Source organism: Phyllostomus discolor, chromosome 1, assembly GCF_004126475.2.
Source record: "Phyllostomus discolor isolate MPI-MPIP mPhyDis1 chromosome 1, mPhyDis1.pri.v3, whole genome shotgun sequence".
NCBI lineage: Eukaryota > Metazoa > Chordata > Mammalia > Chiroptera > Phyllostomidae > Phyllostomus > Phyllostomus discolor.
Window position 1 is genome coordinate 133,467,447 of NC_040903.2, and position 18,024 is coordinate 133,485,470.

Consider the following 18,024-nt stretch of genomic DNA (forward strand, 5'->3'; position numbering starts at 1 on the left):
GGTCACTGTTTCCACCGGGCCCCTTGAGAAGACCATCAGTGCCCAGGACTGAATAGCCGGGTGTATGTCAGTTTTAAAAGTCCTTGTGGCTCTCACCGGTGGTGTAAGTCACGGAGTGGTAAGGCGAGAGAACACGGTAAGGATTAAGTTTTTACAAAGAATGTCAAGTACAGTCACACGGTCACGAAAGAGAAAAGGGAAATCGCTGCTATGCACAATGAAGTTTGAGAAACGCTGATTTTGACATAACACATCGACTTCAGTTTTCTAATTTTACCCACGGGAGTGTGAATTCCCCGCGACCGGGGATTCTTGGCTGTTCTGTTGATCGCTTCCTAGTGCAGGGCTGTAACGAGCTTTTAATATGCTTAGTGAGTCAATTTCTTGATCTCAGGCTTTAAAAAAGGAGAAGACAGCGCTTCCGGCAGGTTCCCAGGTTCTCCCCCCGGAGACGGTGAAGGCTGGCGTCATAGCCAAAGTGGAGTACTTAACAAAGCCGCACTTGACTTGCTTGCACCTGGCAGGGCGGATCAAGCCAGCAGCTGACACAGCCAGAACCTGCGAGGGTTGAGAATGAAATACATAGTCGCAAGCTTCAGCTGTATGCGCTGGAACTTTTGCAGAAAACACATATATCAGTTAGATAGCCTGGGGACGGGACAATCTGTTCCTGCAGCGTGTCCCTAAATTTGCAAAACGTCCTTGAGCTCTGTCTAACCAACCCCTATAAAATAAACGCGGAGACCATGTTCAGGGCTCATTGTCTCCCCATCAGAGGACGATGTCCCACCTGGTCCCCGCTTTGCCTTAAAGCGTCTGTGTTGTGTCCTTTCTAATCTCCCGTGGCCCCCACTCAGGTACCTCCCCAGCCCCCCCCCCCCCCCCCCCCCCGCGCTGGTCACGGCACTCCTTCTTGAGTCCAGATCAGATTAGTAACACTGGTCCTTCCTGCAGAGAAATTACGGAATTGGGAACACTCCCTTGATCAGCTTCATCAGTGATGTCTCTCAACAGCATTTGCTTGAACCCCTAAGTAAAAGCTATACAGTCCCTGATCTCAGGGAGAGGATCCTCTGGTCCACAGAATTAGCCTCCGACCTAGCCTCCCCTCCACCCCTTCACCGTAGGAGAATGTGATCATTGTACAGACGTCAGAGCAAGGGAAAGGACCTCGTTTTTCTTACATACCTTCTGTTCATCCATTGCTTCGTCCTGGGTCAAGCGGTAGTGCAGTCAAAACTTCCCTTTCACCCTCTTAGGGTCTCCAACGGGGCCTGGGAATTAAAAAGGACCTGAAACACATTAATGGGAGAAAAACATACAGATTTTTACACGTACGTGGGAGCCCCCATGGGAAAATGACAACCCAAAGAAGTGAGGCTAGGCAGGTTTCCAAAGAGTCCTGGTTTCTTTGATTGGAGAACGGTATTTAGAGACCAAGATCTAGTCCTTAGTGTTTATTGACATTGGTGTGTCATTGCTTTTAGGCCCCGTACCTATTTTATTCAGTGGATTATAATCCATTATCATTAACTCGATTTGGCCAGTGGGAAACCCTTTAAAACTGGCTCTTGTGTTCTGGGCATGACCACATCAGTCACTGTACATTTCTTTACTTTTTAGCATAGCTACATGTTCCAAAGCTCAGCCCCTATTTTCCCCTGGCCTCCTCCCCCCACCCACCCCCCCAGCCCGTCCCCCCTCCTGGGGCTGATGTGCCTGCCCCTCAACCCTCCTGCCCACAATGGCCTAAGCTCGCTTTGCGGCCCAGTGAGGCTTATGGGGAAGCGATGGAGAAACGATATGAGGCTAGCCGGGGAGACCACTCCCAGGGCTTCCTGAGGCACTCTGGCCAGTCTGGGGGCTTAGCTCCGCTCCTCTTGCCCACTCACCCAGATTCCTTCGGCAGAGGCTGCTGATTCCTGAAATACAGGTCAAACTTCTGTGGCTTCCTGAAGAGGTCCTGAGGTCTGAGATGGAGAGGTAGAAAACATCGGTGTCCGGGTTGGACTCTCCCTGCCCCAGCTCCATGTGTTTTACAGACCTGGGCCCACCATCCCGAGACCACTCAATCACCCAGCGAAAGTCCGTCCCACTTAGAAGCATCGCAAGCCATACCGAAATGTGTCGCCACCCTCTGACTGGGCGGCAGGCACCTCTGCACCTTTGAGGATGAGGGGCAGCGCCTTGGAGGCTCCCTCATACTCTCAGCTACACCCCAGACAGGAAGGAGAGTCGGCCATGCCCAGGCACACATTCACGGGTGCTGGACATCAAACTCCGCCCCCCCCCCAACCCGCACCGCCCCCCCCCCCCCCAAGGAACCCAAGGTAGGTTCCCAAGGATTCCACACCTCCACATTCCCCGGGGGCCACATCCAGTGAAGGCCTAAGGTTCCGTCTTTGGCCCTGTCCGCTGGTCTCCGCAGGTGGTGGCATTGGAGGCCGGGGTCTCTCTGTAGCTGCAGAGCAATAGAATGTCCTCTGACAGAGGGTCCCCTGTCAGACTGCAATGGTATGACCTTGCGAACCCGTGGAGACCGCAAGGCTCGGACTCAGAGCGTCTTAACAGTGGGACAGCAGCAGGGAAGGCTGAAACTCCCGGGGGTTGGGGAATCAGCCCGCCAGGAAAGGAAGACGTGGTGGGGAAACGCAGCTTCCAGTTTGAGAGGCAGAACCAGAACCGACTATGACTGTGGCCTCAGGGGTCGGGGCAGGGCACACGCTGGGCAGCCGAAGCTTCAGAGAGCCACCCTCCCATTGCGGTTCCACTTCCAGTCCTTTCTGGCGTGCGCTCCCACTGCACATCCAACCTCCGGAGTTTCCTCCCCTCAGCGGGGAAGAGAGCAAGGACCCCTCACTCCCTGGCCGCCTCTGTATGCACGCTCCCCCACCCACAGCCCCTTACTTCCTGGGTGCCCTCTCTGGTTGGACCTCCAGGCCTTTCCCGTCAGGCCCTGCCGATTCAGCCTTGAGGGCCCAGAGCTAAAGTTAGACATCTGGTCAGAACCCCCCGGGCCTGGGCGCCAGGCGGGGGGGGGGGGGGGGGGGGGGGTGCCTTTCCTCGTGGAGGAAAAAACGTCAGGCATCTCCTTCGAGCCGGAATCGAACCAGCGACCTAAGGATGTCCACACAAACGTAGCCTACAGTCCTCCGCTCTACCAGCTGAGCTATCGAAGGGCGCACGCTGCCCCGGCCGGGCCGTCACTTTCTCCTGCCGTGACGGACGCCAAGACGCTGGAGCGGCGCCCGCAGTCTGACCGGCCTTGGGCTTGGCGCTCTGAAGGGAGCCGAGCACGCGCCGCCCCCGCTCCCTTTCCCGGCGGGGCCGAGAGGATCTTCAGCGGGCCGGGGGGGGGGGGGGCGGGGGGGGGCGCCCCACAACTACGATGTTTCAGGACGCCTGGCCCCGGACTCTCACCTGTTGCCTCGTTTCCCCTCCCTGTGCGCCTTTCTGCAAGGGGGGGGGGGGTGGTGGTGACGGGGCGGGGGTGACCACAGCGGTCGGATCCGCGGCCGGAAAGCGGGCAGGAACGCGGCGGGGGGGGGGGGGGGGAGAGGAGGGGAGCGGCGCTGGGGAAGCGGCTGCGGGCGGCGGGCGGAGGCCTGCCACGGGGAAGGAGGAGACCTCGGCGGCACCGGCACGGGTAGGCGGCTGCCGACCGCCAAGCCACCTGCTGGTTTTTAAGTGCCTTCAGTTCAAATTTATCCTTGTGCCAAAAATGCAGACGCCAGCGTCGTCTTGCCCGGATCCTGTGAGTCTCCTGAGCGAGCTCCCTGCTGTGGGCCCTGCCACCCCGTGCTCAAAGCCTTCTGGTTCGCTCAGATTGGAATAGCCTTACAATGGCCTACGAGGTCCTCGTGACCTTGCCCTCACCTAGTCACTTCTCTGACTTAATTTTGTGCGACTCTTTTTAAGTTTGCTCCAGACACAGGGCCTGCGTGCTGTTCTCCAAACACAGCCTTACCTGGGCTTGTGCCCCTGCCGATCTGGGCGCTAAGGATGCCCCTTCCCCCAGACGTCCCGGTGACCAACTCCCTCACCTTCTTCAGGTCTCTTGCTCACATGGCACCTTCTTTCTCTCCCTCGTTTTTTAAGATTGTTCATTTTTCTTTTTATTGTTGTTCAAGTACAGTTGTCTCCATTTTCCCACCACCGCTCTCCCCCGCCCCACCCACCCCCACCCTCAAGCCTACCCCGCCCCGTTTGGCTTTGTCAATGGGTCCTGTTTTATAGCTGTTCCTTGACGACCCTTCCCCTTATTTCCCCCTTTATGCCCCTCCACCTCCCCTCTGGTTACTCTCAGTTTGTTCTCCATATCAATGTCTCTGGTTCTATTTTGCTTGCTTGTTTGTTTTGTTGCTAAGGTTCCGCTTGTAGGCGAGATCATATGGTATTTGTCCTTCGCGGCCTGGCTTACTCCACTTAGCAAAGGGCTCTCCAGCTCCATCCATGCTGTCATGAAGGGTAGGAGCCCCTTCTTTCTTTCTGCTGCATGGTGTTCCACTGTGTGAACCGGCCGGGTTTTTTTGGTCCATTCATTTACCCATGAGCACTTAGGTTGCTTCCGGCACTTGGCTATTGTAAATTGTGCTGCTATGAACATTGGGGTGCATAGGTGTTTCAGGATTCTTAGGGTATAGTCCCAGCAGTGGAATTGCTGGGTCCGAAGGCAGGTCCATTTTTAGTTTTCTGAGGAAATTCCATACTGTTTTCCACAGTGGCCGCACCAGTCTGCAGTCCCACCAACAGTGCACTAGGGTTCCCTTTTCTCCACAACCTCATCATGGCGCCTTCTCAATGAGGCCTCTTCTGACCACCCGGTTTAACACAGCCACCTGCCCCTTACTGCAACTCCCGATCCCCTTTCCCTCCTTTTCCTTCCTTTGTTCCATCGCTCTTAGCACCTAACGCACTAATTAATTTACCTAATGTATCCATTGTCGATTTTCTCCCACCCCACTCCAAGAGGGCTTTATGGTACCAAATTCCCGAACAGTGTCTGGCACGGTGTATGCACTCAATACACAACTGTTGAATGGAGAAACTCTCAGTGTCGTGAAAGAGGAGATCAGCATATAAAAGAAGGGGCCAGGATTCACCCAGGGGGAGTGCAGTCATCTTATCTGATCACAAAACAGAATTCCTTAAGCTGCCGACTGCAGAACTCTCAGCATATAGCACCCCACCCAAAGCGCTTCCCCGCAGCAAGAGCCTTGACTAGCCTCCAGCATGGCTCCCCAGCGGCATCAGGTCCTGTCCCTAGGAAGGACCTCCCATCCCCCCATTAAATGCCTGCCTGAGAAAGTCCTAGAGGTTTATACTCCTTTGAAATGCAATCCGGGAAGGACAGAGCCTGTCTCCCAGTCTCTGGGAGGACACAGTCCTAACTTCAATCACTGCTTGCCAACAAACACGGCTGGCCTAACTGCCTTTATACGGACCCACCCTTGTAGTTCTTCACTTCCCTGACTCTACTGAGCTCTCCCCCACCCCCCATTCTCCTTTTTAGAGACGCCTGGATCACCTCTGCACTAATCGGAATGGAGCTCGGCTTTTCCCACCCTGTCGGTAGTTACTGAAAGAAATCCGTTTCACCACTCACTACTGTCTGCTGTGTCCATCTTTGGCAGAGTCCAAGTCAGAAAGGACCAGGGGGCACTTTGGGGCCACCGTGTTGCGCGTGCCGGGGCAGAAGGGCGCCTGACCCTGGCCAGTGGGTTTCCCGGGAGACCCCCCCCCACCCCCACCCCACGCCTGGCTGTGGTTGAAGGGGGATCGCTCAGCGCTTCAACCTGATTTTCTTTCTACAAAATGTAGAATCCTGGTATGTCGTTCCGCCTTGCTAGGCTAGGCTACCACATATTCCGAAGCACGTTGCGTCACTTTGACCCAGAAAGACCCCGTAAATAAACATTATCACGATTTCTTATTAAGCCACTTAGCACTTAATGTCAACCGGCAAAAAGGCCTTCCCTGACTTTTCGATTACTTTGAAGATGAGTTCCAGCAGGCGGGGACAAAAATAGGGCGAAATTATCTTTTGCTGCGCCGAAGGTGGGGCCGTAAGTGCTGGGCGCAGGCTGCGGCGGGATCCGGTCCTCTCGGGCCGGGGTGTGGTGGCCTCACCGCCAGCCGCGCGCGCCCCCGCGGGCGGCAGAATGGAAGGCAAGGCGCCCGGAACGTCACGACAAGGGCGTGGTGTATGTAGATGAGCAGGAGCGCAGAGGCTGCCTGTCCTTCCCCCGCCAGCGCCTGCACGACCCGCCGCCCCCTCCCCCACCGCTCCCCCCCGCCCCGAGAAGCAAACGCCGCAGTGGTTGTTTTCGCCACGGGCCAGGTTGGGAGCGAGGGACCCTCAGGCAGCGAGGGCGGGGCGGTGTGGGGCGTGAGGAAAGTCACCGCGGGTGTAAAGGGAGGCGAGCGTGAGGGTTCGCAGGGAGGCGAGCAAAGCAACTCATACTTACCTGGCAGGGGAGATACCATGATCACGAAGGTGGTTTTCCCAGGGCGAGGCTTATCCATTGCACTCCGGATGTGCTGACCCCTGCGATTTCCCCAAATGTGGGAAACTCGACTGCATAATTTGTGGTAGTGGGGGACTGCGTTCGCGCTCTCCCCTGGCTTGATGGTGTCCTAAAGACAGAACCTCGCCAGCCTGTTTTCTGTGTGTGTTTCTCTTCGTGCTCCTTTGCTACGCCCCCGTCTCCCGTTGAGTCCTACTCAGTGTGTGTTGGTGTCCTGTCGCTTTGCACTGGAGACGCGAGCGAAAGCGGGACTCCCCGGGGAAAGGGGCATGCCACCTGACGCGACGACTCACACGTGCTGTCAACTGGGTATTGGGGGCGCTGAGGGGAGGAGCAACACCACGTGAAGTGTACGACTTCCCGCCCTTATACTAGCTGTACGTAGCTGTGCACCTGCACTTTATCGTAGACTTTGGCCTTTGCAGTAGTTACTGTAAGTAACTACAGACTCACGTTCTAGGCGGGAGAAGAACTCGCTAGTGCGTTTTACTCCTGAGTATGCTTCGCTCCCGTACTCAGTGGACTCTTCTCTTCTGTAGAGGTTGTTCCAATCGAGCCAGTGAGCCTTAACAGCTTTGTGTCAAATTTAGGGGCCGAGTATGTGAACCCTATACTAGCTTTACTTTGGTATTTAAGATCACACGTAAAAGACATATATGGATATAGACAGATATGGCTTTCTATGACTTAATTTGTGATATATAAAACAGGGGAAGGGAGAGAGACATCCACGTGTGAAACATTGGTCAGTTGTCTCTTGCATGGCCCCAACGGGGAGCTTTGCCCCTCAACCCAGGCATGTGGCCGGACTACAATCCGAATCGGTGACCTTCCAGTCTTCTGGATCATGCCCAACCCACTGAGCCACACGAGCCAGGGCCATACTTTATTATGCCTGTGGTTTTAGACCCTGAGATAATTTGGGGTCTTTCTTGATTTTCCAAAATATTTTCCCCAATATATTGTTTACATGTCTTACTGTTTATTCCATTACAGTTGCCCCAATCCCCCCCACCCCCCTTTGCCCCTTTCCACCCAGCCCCACAGTCAATCTCCACATGGCATATATGTTCTTTGACTTACCTTTCATCTTCTTTCTACCAGTCCCCACCACCCCCTTCCTCTCTTGTGGCTGTCAGCCTGTTCTATATGTCTATGCTCGTTGGTTTATTTTGTTCATTAGATTCCATTTATAAGTGAGATCATATGGTATTTGTCTTTCATTGACTCATGTACTTCACTTAGCATAGTAGTCTCCAGTTCCATCCATGCTGTCAAAAATGGCAAGAACTCCTTCTTCCCCCTCCCCACTCCCAAAGATTTCATTCATCCTCTCTTTAGAGAGGGGAAGGGAGAAGGGGGGGGGAGGGGGAAGGGAGAGAAACATCAACGCGTGGTTGACCCTCACGTACCCCTCACCCGGGACCTGGCCTGGAAAATCGACTGGGAATGGAACCGACATGTGCCCTAAGCAGGAATGAAACCTGGCGACCTTTCGTTTTGTGTTTCCTGCCTGGGGTTAAATGAGGTCACAAAGGTGGGGCTATAACTCATATGACTGGTGTTCCGTAACAAGAAGATATCAGGGATGGCTGCAACCCAAGGACAAGCCTCAGAAGAAACCAAACCTGCCCACACCTTGGTCCTACATCTCCACCAGGCAGAATCCCCCTTCCTGTGGTATTTTGTAATGCCAACCCAAGCCAATTAATACAGTCTTTGCAATTTCTTTAGTGGATTGACTATGATGCACATATGCTTTTTCCATGGAAACTGTAATAAGTGAAAGCTGTATGTTATTAGTGAAAGGAGCTAAGACATTAGAAGATGGTTTGTAGAAAAGGACTCCGTAGAATGTAGAAATTTCAAGAAGTGAATCAGAACAAATATGTGGAACTTAATGAACAAAATTAACAAAATATACCCATAGCTGTCAGAGGGGAGGGAGTAGGAGGGCTGGGTGAAAAAGGTGAAGGTGTTAAGCAAAACAAACAAAATCGGGAAAACATAACAAAACACCTCGCATAAATGGTGATATAAGGAGACACGACTTGGGGTGGTGAACACACAGTATACAGGGATGTGTTATAGAGTCGTAAGCCCTAAACTTATATTAAAAACCTTTAGCTAAGAACTAAAGCTTCACCTTTAGCTAATTGGTCAATTGAAGGAATCCCAAAGGTGGGGAACCACAAAGGTGGGAACTGATGAACTAACCGTATGTATCAAAAACTCTAAGAAAATAGCCTTACCTTTTCTGATACATACTGGAGCTCCTTACTCTGCAGTTTCCTGGAAATGTTTTACTTTCCATCGGATGACAGATCAACAGATTGTTGGTTTTCTGTGTCACTTTCTCTACAGTTCCTAGATAGATAGGCCCTCTGACTGAGGAACATATGTTCTTTCTCCTGAGACTGCCTCTAACCTACTGAAGAGACGCTGTGCAAATAAAAGACTACCATATTCTGTATCAAAGATAGAATGTTTGTAGAGTTTCCTGGAGAAAAAGGCCCCTTATTTGGAGAAAAAAGCCCCCCGATTTGGTACTTGTGTGCCTTCTGAAAAGAAGAAGAAGGGGGGGGGGGGGGCGGGGGCGGGGGAGGAGAAGGAGAGGCGGCAGCAGCCTAAAGCATTTTGAGCTATAAAAAAATTGATGTATGGAGAGTTGGCACTTACATTTTTAAAGAAAAGATAAGTGTAAAAGTATATGAGTTGTGAAAAAGTCACTTAGAAGGAATAAAACCAGTTATAGAAGAATTAGAGAAATAAGATAACAAAAAAAAATTACCTCTGGCTGGTGTAGCTCACTGGTTTCAGTGCTGGCCTGGTTCGATTTCCAGTTGGGTCCTCAGCTGGCAGAGTACAAGAGGTATATCTCTCACACATGGATATTTCTCTCTCTCCTTCTTTCTCCCTTCCCCTGTCTCCATAAGTGAATGAATAAAATCTTTAAGAGATTGCCCTGCCTGGTGAATACCTAAGGCCCTGCCCCCTTACAACCTAACAGGTGTGCCAAGACAAAAATGGAGCAAAACTGAAGAGAAAGAGCTAAGCAATGAGATGGTCAACCTATCTGATGCAGAGTTCAAAACACTGGTAAGCATCAAGATACTCAGAACTGATAGAAGTTGGCCTTAAAATGAAAGAAGAAGTAGAGGATACCCAAAGTGAAATAAAGTGAAATATTTTCGGAACCAACAGTGAAGAGAAGGAAACCAGAGCTCCACTCAATGATTTGAAACAAATGGAAGAGATAAGCATCCAATTGTAACAGGATGAAGAAACAAGAATTCAAAAAAATGAAGAGAAACTTAGGAACATATGAGACATCTTTAAATGCTCCAATATTTGAATTATAGGCATGCCAGGAGGAGAAGAAAAACAGCATAAAATTGAAAGCTTATTTGAACAAATAATGAAGGAGAACCCCCCTGGTCTAAGCAAAGGAAATAGACTTCCAGGAAATAGAAGCTCAGAGAGTCCCAAAAAAGTTGGACCAAAGGAAGCATACACCACGGAACACCAAAATTACATTAGTCAAGATGAAAGATAGGGAAAGAACCTTAAAAGCATCAATAGAAAAGGAGAGTCACCAGAGCAGGGCAACCCTCTTTGCCGTGTTGTGTTGCTGTCTGTGGGGGAGGGGTCAGAGAGGGAACAATGCAGCTCCCTTGCTGGGCTGAAGCCCACTTTCCAAAAAACTCTGGTGTGAGACTGGGAGTTTCTCCCACCATGGCAACCCCCGAGGTGAGGTGAGCCTGTTTCCTGTTCAGCCAGCCCCACGTGCACAGTCCCCCCCCCCTTGCTCTGGTTCCTTTCAGCCAGCCCCGCCCACAGGGTCTGCTGCCTTGTCAAGGGCTGTCTCCATCCACCTGTCTGCCCTATCTCCCTCCCACCAGTCTGGTTGGTCTGGTTGTTTCTTAAATTCCTTGGTTGTCAGAGTTCCATGCAGTAAGATTTTCTGGCACTTCTGGTACTTTATTGTTTTTAGATTGGTTGCTGTCTTTCTTTTGGTTGTGTGAAGAAGAGAAAGGTTTCTACCTACACCTCCATCTTGGCCAGAAATCTCTTAAAGATTTTATTCATTCACTTATGGAGACAGGGGAAGGGAGAAAGAAGGAGAGAGAGAAATATCCATGTGTGAGAGATATACCTCTTGTACTCTGCCAGCTGAGGACCCAACTGGAAATCGAACCAGGCCAGCACTGAAACCAGTGAGCTACACCAGCCAGAGGTAATTTTTTTTTGTTATCTTATTTCTCTAATTCTTCTATAACTGGTTTTATTCCTTCTAAGTGACTTTTTCACAACTCATATACTTTTACACTTATCTTTTCTTTAAAAATGTAAGTGCCAACTCTCCATACATCAATTTTTTTATAGCTCAAAATGCTTTAGGCTGCTGCCGCCTCTCCTTCTCCTCCCCCGCCCCCGCCCCCCCCCCCCCTTCTTCTTCTTTTCAGAAGGCACACAAGTACCAAATCGGGGGGCTTTTTTCTCCAAATAAGGGGCCTTTTTCTCCAGGAAACTCTACAAACATTCTATCTTTGATACAGAATATGGTAGTCTTTTATTTGCACAGCGTCTCTTCAGTAGGTTAGAGGCAGTCTCAGGAGAAAGAACATATGTTCCTCAGTCAGAGGGCCTATCTATCTAGGAACTGTAGAGAAAGTGACACAGAAAACCAACAATCTGTTGATCTGTCATCCGATGGAAAGTAAAACATTTCCAGGAAACTGCAGAGTAAGGAGCTCCAGTATGTATCAGAAAAGGTAAGGCTATTTTCTTAGAGTTTTTGATACATACGGTTAGTTCATCAGTTCCCACCTTTGTGGTTCCCCACCTTTGGGATTCCTTCAATTGACCAATTAGCTAAAGGTGAAGCTTTAGTTCTTAGCTAAAGGTTTTTAATATAAGTTTAGGGCTTACGACTCTATAACACATCCCTGTATACTGTGTGTTCACCACCCCAAGTCGTGTCTCCTTATATCACCATTTATGCGAGGTGTTTTGTTATGTTTTCCCGATTTTGTTTGTTTTGCTTAACACCTTCACCTTTTTCACCCAGCCCTCCTACTCCCTCCCCTCTGACAGCTATGGGTATATTTTGTTAATTTTGTTCATTAAGTTCCACATATTTGTTCTGATTCACTTCTTGAAATTTCTACATTCTACGGAGTCCTTTTCTACAAACCATCTTCTAATGTCTTAGCTCCTTTCACTAATAACATACAGCTTTCACTTATTACAGTTTCCATGGAAAAAGCATATGTGCATCATAGTCAATCCACTAAAGAAATTGCAAAGACTGTATTAATTGGCTTGGGTTGGCATTACAAAATACCACAGGAAGGGGGATTCTGCCTGGTGGAGATGTAGGACCAAGGTGTGGGCAGGTTTGGTTTCTTCTGAGGCTTGTCCTTGGGTTGCAGCCATCCCTGATATCTTCTTGTTACGGAACACCAGTCATATGAGTTATAGCCCCACCTTTGTGACCTCATTTAACCCCAGGCAGGAAACACAAAACGAAAGGTCGCCAGGTTTCATTCCTGCTTAGGGCACATGTCGGTTCCATTCCCAGTCGATTTTCCAGGCCAGGTCCCGGGTGAGGGGTACGTGAGGGTCAACCACGCGTTGATGTTTCTCTCCCTTCCCCCTCCCCCCCCCTTCTCCCTTCCCCTCTCTAAAGAGAGGATGAATGAAATCTTTGGGAGTGGGGAGGGGGAAGAAGGAGTTCTTGCCATTTTTGACAGCATGGATGGAACTGGAGACTACTATGCTAAGTGAAGTACATGAGTCAATGAAAGACAAATACCATATGATCTCACTTATAAATGGAATCTAATGAACAAAATAAACCAACGAGCATAGACATATAGAACAGGCTGACAGCCACAAGAGAGGAAGGGGGTGGTGGGGACTGGTAGAAAGAAGATGAAAGGTAAGTCAAAGAACATATATGCCATGTGGAGATTGACTGTGGGGCTGGGTGGAAAGGGGCAAAGGGGGGTGGGGGGGATTGGGGCAACTGTAATGGAATAAACAGTAAGACATGTAAACAATATATTGGGGAAAATATTTTGGAAAATCAAGAAAGACCCCAAATTATCTCAGGGTCTAAAACCACAGGCATAATAAAGTATGGCCCTGGCTCGTGTGGCTCAGTGGGTTGGGCATGATCCAGAAGACTGGAAGGTCACCGATTCGGATTGTAGTCCGGCCACATGCCTGGGTTGAGGGGCAAAGCTCCCCGTTGGGGCCATGCAAGAGACAACTGACCAATGTTTCACACGTGGATGTCTCTCTCCCTTCCCCTGTTTTATATATCACAAATTAAGTCATAGAAAGCCATATCTGTCTATATCCATATATGTCTTTTACGTGTGATCTTAAATACCAAAGTAAAGCTAGTATAGGGTTCACATACTCGGCCCCTAAATTTGACACAAAGCTGTTAAGGCTCACTGGCTCGATTGGAACAACCTCTACAGAAGAGAAGAGTCCACTGAGTACGGGAGCGAAGCATACTCAGGAGTAAAACGCACTAGCGAGTTCTTCTCCCGCCTAGAACGTGAGTCTGTAGTTACTTACAGTAACTACTGCAAAGGCCAAAGTCTACGATAAAGTGCAGGTGCACAGCTACGTACAGCTAGTATAAGGGCGGGAAGTCGTACACTTCACGTGGTGTTGCTCCTCCCCTCAGCGCCCCCAATACCCAGTTGACAGCACGTGTGAGTCGTCGCGTCAGGTGGCATGCCCCTTTCCCCGGGGAGTCCCGCTTTCGCTCGCGTCTCCAGTGCAAAGCGACAGGACACCAACACACACTGAGTAGGACTCAACGGGAGACGGGGGGCGTAGCAAAGGAGCACGAAGAGAAACACACACAGAAAACAGGCTGGCGAGGTTCTGTCTTTAGGACACCATCAAGCCAGGGGAGAGCGCGAACGCAGTCCCCCACTACCACAAATTATGCAGTCGAGTTTCCCACATTTGGGGAAATCGCAGGGGTCAGCACATCCGGAGTGCAATGGATAAGCCTCGCCCTGGGAAAACCACCTTCGTGATCATGGTATCTCCCCTGCCAGGTAAGTATGAGTTGCTTTGCTCGCCTCCCTGCGAACCCTCACGCTCGCCTCCCTTTACACCCGCGGTGACTTTCCTCACGCCCCACACCGCCCCGCCCTCGCTGCCTGAGGGTCCCTCGCTCCCAACCTGGCCCGTGGCGAAAACAACCACTGCGGCGTTTGCTTCTCGGGGCGGGGGGGAGCGGTGGGGGAGGGGGCGGCGGGTCGTGCAGGCGCTGGCGGGGGAAGGACAGGCAGCCTCTGCGCTCCTGCTCATCTACATACACCACGCCCTTGTCGTGACGTTCCGGGCGCCTTGCCTTCCATTCTGCCGCCCGCGGGGGCGCGCGCGGCTGGCGGTGAGGCCACCACACCCCGGCCCGAGAGGACCGGATCCCGCCGCAGCCTGCGCCCAGCACTTACGGCCCCACCTTCGGCGCAGCAAAAGATAATTTCGCCCTATTTTTGTCCCCGCCTGCTGGAACTCATCTTCAAAGTAATCGAAAAGTCAGGGAAGGCCTTTTTGCCGGTTGACATTAAGTGCTAAGTGGCTTAATAAGAAATCGTGATAATGTTTATTTACGGGGTCTTTCTGGGTCAAAGTGACGCAACGTGCTTCGGAATATGTGGTAGCCTAGCCTAGCAAGGCGGAACGACATACCAGGATTCTACATTTTGTAGAAAGAAAATCAGGTTGAAGCGCTGAGCGATCCCCCTTCAACCACAGCCAGGCGTGGGGTGGGGGTGGGGGGGGGTCTCCCGGGAAACCCACTGGCCAGGGTCAGGCGCCCTTCTGCCCCGGCACGCGCAACACGGTGGCCCCAAAGTGCCCCCTGGTCCTTTCTGACTTGGACTCTGCCAAAGATGGACACAGCAGACAGTAGTGAGTGGTGAAACGGATTTCTTTCAGTAACTACCGACAGGGTGGGAAAAGCCGAGCTCCATTCCGATTAGTGCAGAGGTGATCCAGGCGTCTCTAAAAAGGAGAATGGGGGGGTGGGGGAGAGCTCAGTAGAGTCAGGGAAGTGAAGAACTACAAGGGTGGGTCCGTATAAAGGCAGTTAGGCCAGCCGTGTTTGTTGGCAAGCAGTGATTGAAGTTAGGACTGTGTCCTCCCAGAGACTGGGAGACAGGCTCTGTCCTTCCCGGATTGCATTTCAAAGGAGTATAAACCTCTAGGACTTTCTCAGGCAGGCATTTAATGGGGGGATGGGAGGTCCTTCCTAGGGACAGGACCTGATGCCGCTGGGGAGCCATGCTGGAGGCTAGTCAAGGCTCTTGCTGCGGGGAAGCGCTTTGGGTGGGGTGCTATATGCTGAGAGTTCTGCAGTCGGCAGCTTAAGGAATTCTGTTTTGTGATCAGATAAGATGACTGCACTCCCCCTGGGTGAATCCTGGCCCCTTCTTTTATATGCTGATCTCCTCTTTCACGACACTGAGAGTTTCTCCATTCAACAGTTGTGTATTGAGTGCATACACCGTGCCAGACACTGTTCGGGAATTTGGTACCATAAAGCCCTCTTGGAGTGGGGTGGGAGAAAATCGACAATGGATACATTAGGTAAATTAATTAGTGCGTTAGGTGCTAAGAGCGATGGAACAAAGGAAGGAAAAGGAGGGAAAGGGGATCGGGAGTTGCAGTAAGGGGCAGGTGGCTGTGTTAAACCGGGTGGTCAGAAGAGGCCTCATTGAGAAGGCGCCATGATGAGGTTGTGGAGAAAAGGGAACCCTAGTGCACTGTTGGTGGGACTGCAGACTGGTGCGGCCACTGTGGAAAACAGTATGGAATTTCCTCAGAAAACTAAAAATGGACCTGCCTTCGGACCCAGCAATTCCACTGCTGGGACTATACCCTAAGAATCCTGAAACACCTATGCACCCCAATGTTCATAGCAGCACAATTTACAATAGCCAAGTGCCGGAAGCAACCTAAGTGCTCATGGGTAAATGAATGGACCAAAAAAACCCGGCCGGTTCACACAGTGGAACACCATGCAGCAGAAAGAAAGAAGGGGCTCCTACCCTTCATGACAGCATGGATGGAGCTGGAGAGCCCTTTGCTAAGTGGAGTAAGCCAGGCCGCGAAGGACAAATACCATATGATCTCGCCTACAAGCGGAACCTTAGCAACAAAACAAACAAGCAAGCAAAATAGAACCAGAGACATTGATATGGAGAACAAACTGAGAGTAACCAGAGGGGAGGTGGAGGGGCATAAAGGGGGAAATAAGGGGAAGGGTCGTCAAGGAACAGCTATAAAACAGGACCCATTGACAAAGCCAAACGGGGCGGGGTAGGATTGAGGGTGGGGGTGGGTGGGGCGGGGGAGAGCGGTGGTGGGAAAATGGAGACAACTGTACTTGAACAACAATAAAAAGAAAAATGAACAATCTTAAAAAACGAGGGAGAGAAAGAAGGTGCCATGTGAGCAAGAGACCTGAAGAAGGTGAGGGAGTTGGTCACCGGGACGTCTGGGGGAAGGGGCATCCTTAGCGCCCAGATCGGCAGGGGCACAAGCCCAGGTAAGGCTGTGTTTGGAGAACAGCACGCAGGCCCTGTGTCTGGAGCAAACTTAAAAAGAGTCGCACAAAATTAAGTCAGAGAAGTGACTAGGTGAGGGCAAGGTCACGAGGACCTCGTAGGCCATTGTAAGGCTATTCCAATCTGAGCGAACCAGAAGGCTTTGAGCACGGGGTGGCAGGGCCCACAGCAGGGAGCTCGCTCAGGAGACTCACAGGATCCGGGCAAGACGACGCTGGCGTCTGCATTTTTGGCACAAGGATAAATTTGAACTGAAGGCACTTAAAAACCAGCAGGTGGCTTGGCGGTCGGCAGCCGCCTACCCGTGCCGGTGCCGCCGAGGTCTCCTCCTTCCCCGTGGCAGGCCTCCGCCCGCCGCCCGCAGCCGCTTCCCCAGCGCCGCTCCCCTCCTCTCCCCCCCCCCCCCCCCCCGCCGCGTTCCTGCCCGCTTTCCGGCCGCGGATCCGACCGCTGTGGTCACCCCCGCCCCGTCACCACCCCCCCCCCCCCCCTTGCAGAAAGGCGCACAGGGAGGGGAAACGAGGCAACAGGTGAGAGTCCGGGGCCAGGCGTCCTGAAACATCGTAGTTGTGGGGCGCCCCCCCCCCGCCCCCCCCCCCCCGGCCCGCTGAAGATCCTCTCGGCCCCGCCGGGAAAGGGAGCGGGGGCGGCGCGTGCTCGGCTCCCTTCAGAGCGCCAAGCCCAAGGCCGGTCAGACTGCGGGCGCCGCTCCAGCGTCTTGGCGTCCGTCACGGCAGGAGAAAGTGACGGCCCGGCCGGGGCAGCGTGCGCCCTTCGATAGCTCAGCTGGTAGAGCGGAGGACTGTAGGCTACGTTTGTGTGGACATCCTTAGGTCGCTGGTTCGATTCCGGCTCGAAGGAGATGCCTGACGTTTTTTCCTCCACGAGGAAAGGCACCCCCCCCCCCCCCCCCCCCCGCCTGGCGCCCAGGCCCGGGGGGTTCTGACCAGATGTCTAACTTTAGCTCTGGGCCCTCAAGGCTGAATCGGCAGGGCCTGACGGGAAAGGCCTGGAGGTCCAACCAGAGAGGGCACCCAGGAAGTAAGGGGCTGTGGGTGGGGGAGCGTGCATACAGAGGCGGCCAGGGAGTGAGGGGTCCTTGCTCTCTTCCCCGCTGAGGGGAGGAAACTCCGGAGGTTGGATGTGCAGTGGGAGCGCACGCCAGAAAGGACTGGAAGTGGAACCGCAATGGGAGGGTGGCTCTCTGAAGCTTCGGCTGCCCAGCGTGTGCCCTGCCCCGACCCCTGAGGCCACAGTCATAGTCGGTTCTGGTTCTGCCTCTCAAACTGGAAGCTGCGTTTCCCCACCACGTCTTCCTTTCCTGGCGGGCTGATTCCCCAACCCCCGGGAGTTTCAGCCTTCCCTGCTGCTGTCCCACTGTTAAGACGCTCTGAGTCCGAGCCTTGCGGTCTCCACGGGTTCGCAAGGTCATACCATTGCAGTCTGACAGGGGACCCTCTGTCAGAGGACATTCTATTGCTCTGCAGCTACAGAGAGACCCCGGCCTCCAATGCCACCACCTGCGGAGACCAGCGGACAGGGCCAAAGACGGAACCTTAGGCCTTCACTGGATGTGGCCCCCGGGGAATGTGGAGGTGTGGAATCCTTGGGAACCTACCTTGGGTTCCTTGGGGGGGGGGGGGGGCGGTGCGGGTTGGGGGGGGGCGGAGTTTGATGTCCAGCACCCGTGAATGTGTGCCTGGGCATGGCCGACTCTCCTTCCTGTCTGGGGTGTAGCTGAGAGTATGAGGGAGCCTCCAAGGCGCTGCCCCTCATCCTCAAAGGTGCAGAGGTGCCTGCCGCCCAGTCAGAGGGTGGGCGACACATTTCGGTATGGCTTGCGATGCTTCTAAGTGGGACGGACTTCGCTGGGTGATTGAGTGGTCTCG

General features: G+C 52.6%; 1 long non-coding RNA gene and 4 other non-coding genes across 5 annotated transcripts; 2 read left to right on the forward strand and 3 right to left on the reverse strand.

The window, feature by feature from the left end:
• Positions 1 to 486: 486 nt before the first annotated feature.
• Positions 487 to 3,032, reverse strand: LOC118501342. Its single transcript, XR_004903977.1, has 3 exons — positions 2,354 to 3,032; positions 1,893 to 1,970; positions 487 to 1,292 (listed from the first exon to the last, which is right to left on the reverse strand). It is a non-coding gene; the product is annotated as an uncharacterized LOC118501342 (long non-coding RNA).
• Positions 3,033 to 3,089: 57 nt separating this feature from the next.
• Positions 3,090 to 3,179, reverse strand: TRNAY-GUA. Its single transcript is given in 2 exon segments — positions 3,090 to 3,125; positions 3,143 to 3,179. It is a non-coding gene; the product is annotated as a tRNA-Tyr (tRNA).
• Positions 3,180 to 6,459: 3,280 nt separating this feature from the next.
• On the forward strand, positions 6,460 to 6,623 carry LOC114493744. The gene has a single exon (XR_003684343.1). It is a non-coding gene; the product is annotated as a U1 spliceosomal RNA (small nuclear RNA).
• Positions 6,624 to 13,459: 6,836 nt separating this feature from the next.
• Positions 13,460 to 13,623, reverse strand: LOC114493745. The gene has a single exon (XR_003684344.1). It is a non-coding gene; the product is annotated as a U1 spliceosomal RNA (small nuclear RNA).
• Positions 13,624 to 16,906: 3,283 nt separating this feature from the next.
• Positions 16,907 to 16,996, forward strand: TRNAY-GUA. Its single transcript is given in 2 exon segments — positions 16,907 to 16,943; positions 16,961 to 16,996. It is a non-coding gene; the product is annotated as a tRNA-Tyr (tRNA).
• The last annotated feature ends 1,028 nt before the right edge of the window (positions 16,997 to 18,024 follow it).